Raw genomic sequence first — 6000 nt, 5'->3', positions numbered from 1 at the left:
GGACAGCCAAAAAAAAAAAAAAAAAAAAACCAACTATGAAGTAAGGAGTATTTAAGCAAGTTTGCAGGATACAAGATCAATACATGAAAAGTAGTTGTATTTTTATATTCTAGTATAAGCAATCACAAGATGAAATTTAGAAAACAAAACCACTTGCAATACCATGAGTAAATGAAATGCTTAAGGATAAGTTTAATAAAATATGTACACTGAAAATTATGAAAGATTACAGAGAAAAAATAGACCTATTAAATAGGAGGTATTGGGAAACTCAAAAGTAGTGTTAGGATATAATTAATTGCCTCCTTTTCAAAATTGATATGATAATTCAATATATTCCTAATAAAAATCCCATCAAGCATTTTTTAAAGGCTAACAGATTGTACTATGTATATGAAAACATTACATAATAGTGACAAGAATTTTGAAAAAGAACAAAGTTATAAGACTTAACACTATTTATGTCATTATTTAGTTTTATTAATCATAAAGTACACATTGGCCTAAGGATAGACATACAGAACAACAGAAAAGAATAGACAGGATAGTAAAGGGTTGTATAGAGTTCATTCGTTTTTTTACAAAGGTGCTCAGGTAATTCAATGAGGAAAAGAGAGTTTTTCAATAAACCATACTAGTACAATTGGAAATACATATGAGAAAAATAAAATTAAACCCTAGCTAAAACAAGACACCAAAAAAAAATCACTCAAACTGCTGATAGACCTAAATATTAAAATTACAGAGCTTCTAAAGAAAACAAAGCACAAAGTCTCTAAGACTTTGGGGTAGGCAAACATGGACTTGCCTTGCCCATTAAAGTATGAATAAATTATGTCACTTCACGTGGAAGCATTAAGAGTATGACTTACCACACCCCCTTTCCCATGCAATTATTAAAGTGTCACAACAGAGCCTCTGTCATCTTGTGTCCCTGAGTGTACAAGATAAGCAGGGATTCTTTCAATCATTTTTGGTCACGTACAATGAATGAAAATTAAACCTTTGGAAAGTCACTAAGATTTGTATGTACTATGTACATGTAGCATTCTTTGTCACAAGAGCATAATTTAGCTCATTCAGTAATTAATGTATTGATTACACAGTTTATATGCTATTTCTCTTAGCAATGTAGAGTCTTATTGATAATAAAAGTGAAAAGAAATGGAAAAAGCTGACAAATACTCTGAGACTCTCCATCATGCATGAAATCAGAGGTAAGAACTCAATAAAGATGTTTTGTTAAAGGTGACTTGTGCAAAGAAAAATTGATATTACTAAATAGTGACAAAAGAAAGCTATGAAACTGTTCCCAGGGAACCCTGCTTTTGATTTTAAATCTCCATATTCTTATTCTCCATTAAGATGATTTCATTTTAAAAGTTAAGCTCTACTTTTTCACTAAGCCTTACAAAGATTACAAAGAAATGAAGAGCCCAATGCATCCTACTGGCTTAAGAATCGATTAAAGGCCTTACTTCACTTTGGCCTTTAATTCCTAATATTACAATGACATACTCATTTTGTTGATTCATTGCCTTTGTAGCTGACAAACGAATTAGTGTTTTTGACCATGGACAATTCCCCCCTTTTAACTGTCAAATGAGTTAGAAGCAGAATGCCAACATATCACCATGAAAACTATCAGTTTCCTTCCCAGTGTCTGATCCATATGTCTTCAAAAAATTAACACACAAATTAATCCAAGCATTTCCTCTCTTTCTCAAAATGCACAAGCTGAGGCTACTTTACAACAACTAGAATAATCCAAATTTGCATGAGAAAATGTTAATTACTGAGTCAAGGGAAAAGTTTGTGATGGGAAGCAGGAAAAAGAAAATTGATGATCTGTGGCCATGACCCTGCATTCAAGTTTACATTTTTATATAAGAGTGGGAATAAGAGAGGGAGGAGATGTACAATTTGGTTCATGCTCAATCGGACTTGCCCCTAATGGTAGAGTTAGAAACATGCCAGGGGATTCCAATTCAATCCCACCAAGGTGGCATGTACCAATGCCATCTCACTAGTCAAAGTGATCAGTTTTAGTTCACAATTGATCATAATGATAGGACTAAGAGTCAAAGGGATCACATAAACAAGACTAGTGTCTGCTAACACTAACTGATAGAATTAAAAAGGGAGAGAACAATCCAACATGGGAAGCGGGATACACAGCAGACTCATAGAATGGCAGATGCCCTAACAGCACTCTGGCCTCAGAATCACCCTTAAGGCATTCAGATCTGGCTAAAAAGCCCATGAGAGTATTTTAGGCATGGAAAGCCAAGACACTCTGGAAAAAAAAAAAAAAAAAAAAACACCTAAATGAAAGATATCTGTTGGTGAGATCCCAGAGGGAAGAATGGGCCATCAAAGAAGGAGGTACCTTTCTCTGAAGGGAGGAGAGAGCTTCCACTTTGACTATGGCCTTGTCTAAATAAGATCAGAGTTTGTGAACTCAAGAGGCTTCCATAGCCTTGGCAGCTCATGACAAGAGCCTTGGGTGATTACTGAAATCAAATAAGAGTGTCAATTGTTAAATCAACAACAGGAGTCACTGTGCACTTACTCCTCATGTAGGATCTCTGTCCTTAACGTGTTGTAGTATGCAAATTAATGGTAAAACTACTACTCAAACAGTACTTTACACTTTGTGCATCTGTGTGGGTGCAAACTGTTGAAATCTTTACTTAGCATGTACTAAGTTGATCTTCTGTATATAAAGATAATTGAAAATGAATCTTAATGAAGAATGGGATGGGAGAGGGAGTAGGAGATGGGATGGTTTGCAGGTGGGAGGGTGGTTATAGAGGGAAAAAGCTGCTAAAATCCAGAAGTTGTACTTTGGAAATTTACATTTATTAAATAAAAGTTTAAAAAGTTTACATTTTTAGGTATGAACCATTACTGGCAGATCCAATTTTTTCAAAAATGCATATTCTCTTACCAAATTAGGCCACAGACCTGCTGCCCTGTATACCTATATCCATAGAAATGCCCAATAATATTTCCATTTTGGGTTGGTAACCCAAACTGAAAGTCCCTCAAATACAATTGTAAGCATCTTATCTGACTATATTTATTGGTCAGATCTTTTTAAAATTACCATAAGTACATTCCTCCTTTGTTTAGTATTACTGCTATTCTTATTACTATTTGAGAGACAGGAACAGACAGGGTGCTCCCACCTACTGATTCACTCCCCAATGAATACAACGGTGGAGGGATTGGGCAGTGGAAGGTTGGCAGGGAGAGAACGGATGGCAAGTCAGGAACTCATTTCAGTTGGGTGGCATAAACCCATCCCCCAACTATTTGAGCCACTGCTGCTGTCTCCCAGGGTTTGAATTACCAGGAGACAGGAATCTGGAGCTAAGGATTGAACTCAAGCACTCAAATGTGGGTCACGGGCATCCTAACCAAGGGCTTAAGTATTACACCAACACTTACCCCAAAAAAATATTTCTGAGCACATCATAATCATAATATCAAAACCTTTCATAAAGCAACAAGATGTGTTATAGTACAATGATTATGCAGCAGATATATAACAAATATACACACCACATGCAAAATACCCTTTTTATTTAGTATTTTCCTCATCTATTGATTTTCCATCCAGTTAATGGACATAACAATAATAATAGTATAATGATAAATGATAATTATTAAAACTCTATTCAGTTGGAACCAACAATGCTCTTTCATTTTAAAATCTTTATTTTTGCCATTAAAATCTTCACCTTCATGCATGGCTACAAAATTGAGAAGACTGAGACATTTCAAGTCCTAAAAGGCCAAACGCATAACTTATAAATCAAAGGACCAATTTTTCTGCTCATCTTTTCACACAGTTTTTTTCAAATTTTTTAGTATTTGTATGGAAAAAAATACTGAAAAGTTACCATGGTTTCAGTATGATAGTATGGCCAGAAGATAACATAATTACAGTATCACAGTGCATCAAAATGAAACCTTATATGGCATACATTTTTAAACTCTAGTCAGTGTCACGTATATTACAGGATTCCTGAATTGTTAGCAGTGGATATTGTGATAAGCAAGACATTTCATGGTATTTTAAACTAGACAGGGTTGCCTAAAAAATCTATTTCTCCCCCAACTTCCCTCGTCTATTATTAAATTGAGTCATTCAAAATCATTGCAGGTCAACACAAATTGACATGCAAGTCATTAGACTTATTTGTCATGGAGTATTGTCCCAAGTATTTTCTGTTCAGAGTCATCAAATACCTAGACAGACAGCAAACATGTGTTAAGTATTTACAGTGTTCCAGTTATCATGCTAGACTCTGGAGATACTAAAGCAAGTAAGACATAGTTCTGTTCTCAAATTGCTTATGTCTAGCAAACACACTATACAAAAATACAGACAATCTCGTGATGTTATGGTATTAACTTCCTATGTATAATATAAGTTTAATACTTGGCTGGACCATCTTAAATAAGGTTAACTACAAAAAATGTCCAACTACATAATGCAGAGCAGACAAAACTTTTTAAATCTTTTTGTTTTTTCCGTTCCCATTGTGTTTCTTAAATAGACCAGTTGTTTTTGTTTGTTTGTTTGTTTGTTTTTCACAGGCAGAGTGGACAGTGAGAGAGAGACAGAGAGAAAGATCTTCCTTTTGCCGTTGGTTCACCCTCCAATGGCGGCTGCAGCAGGCCCACCGCGCTGATCCAAAGGCAGGAGCCAGGTGCTTCTCCTGGTCTCCCATGGGGTGCAGGACCCAAGCACTTGGGCCATCCTCGACTGCACTCCCTGGCCACAGCAGAGAGCTGGCCTGGAAGAGGGGCAAGCAGGACAGAATCCGGCGCCCCGACCGGGACTAGAACCCGGTGTGCTGGCGCCGCTAGGCGGAGGATTAGCCTAGTGAGCCACGGTGCTGGCCTAAATAGACCAGTTTTAAAGTTTAATTAATTGGGGCCGGCACTGTGGCTCAGCGGGTTAAAGCCCTGGCCTGAAACGTTGGCATCCCATATGGGCGCCAGTTCTAATCTCGGCTGCTCCTCTTCCAATCCAGCTCTCTGCTATGGCCTGGGAAAGCAGTAGAAGATGGCCTAAGTCCTTGGGCGCCTGCACCCACATGGGAGACCTGGAAGACACTCCTAGCTCCTGGCTTCAGATCGGCGCAGCTCAGGGGAGTGAACCAGCGGATGGAAGACCTCTCTCTCTCTGTCTCTACCTCTCTCCGTAACTCTTTCAAAAATAAACTAATTAATTAATTTAATTAAATAAAAAGTTTAATTAATTTTAAAAAGTGATTCTTGCAAGTATCTTGTCAATATTTGTAACTCTCTTCTTGCCATATCCAAAATAATCCACACTACAGTAGGACTGGACCATCCGCTTCATCCAAATCTCAAGAAATAGGGCTTGACAAGTAAGAATGGGTACTTTTCAGGTCATTTCACAAGGTATCATTAGTGGATAGAGTTAAGGAGGATTTCAGGTATTACTGCCCTATATTTCAACAAACATAGACCACATTTTCTTCTGAACTAGACAAATCATACTTTCACATAATGTCATATGCAAGTTAAGTTGACTAAGACACTCTCTTGGTTGACAGGTTGCATGTTTTTTAAAGTATATGAGCAAGCTCTGCTCTTTTACATTCCTTGAAGATATCCTAAGGTATTCACCTCCCTTGGGAAGTGAGATGAGGAAGCAACTTGTTGCAACATTAATATAAAAAGAAATAACAATAATCACTTGGACAACAAAATAAAATATTCAAGTAAACCAATACTCAAGTAAATCAGGATAGGAAATCATCTTGAAATTCAAGCTTTGTGTATGGAGGGAGGATTTTCCAAATTCTTCTATCTTCCTTTTTAACCAATGAAGATACAAATCTGGCTGACATGACTGTTGATTTTATTCCATGAAAGAGGCCCAGATAAGCCAGTAGGAAATGCGAGTGCCTTTTCCTTCTTTTGCCAATGAGTTTTTGGTAGAGAAAGGAAGAAAGA

This window comes from Oryctolagus cuniculus, chromosome 6, assembly GCF_051225735.1.
Source record: "Oryctolagus cuniculus isolate XC-2025 breed Fujian yellow rabbit chromosome 6, ASM5122573v1, whole genome shotgun sequence".
Taxonomy (NCBI): domain Eukaryota; kingdom Metazoa; phylum Chordata; class Mammalia; order Lagomorpha; family Leporidae; genus Oryctolagus; species Oryctolagus cuniculus.
The sequence above is the reverse complement of the archived record's forward strand: the minus strand, read 5'-3'. Positions refer to the sequence as shown.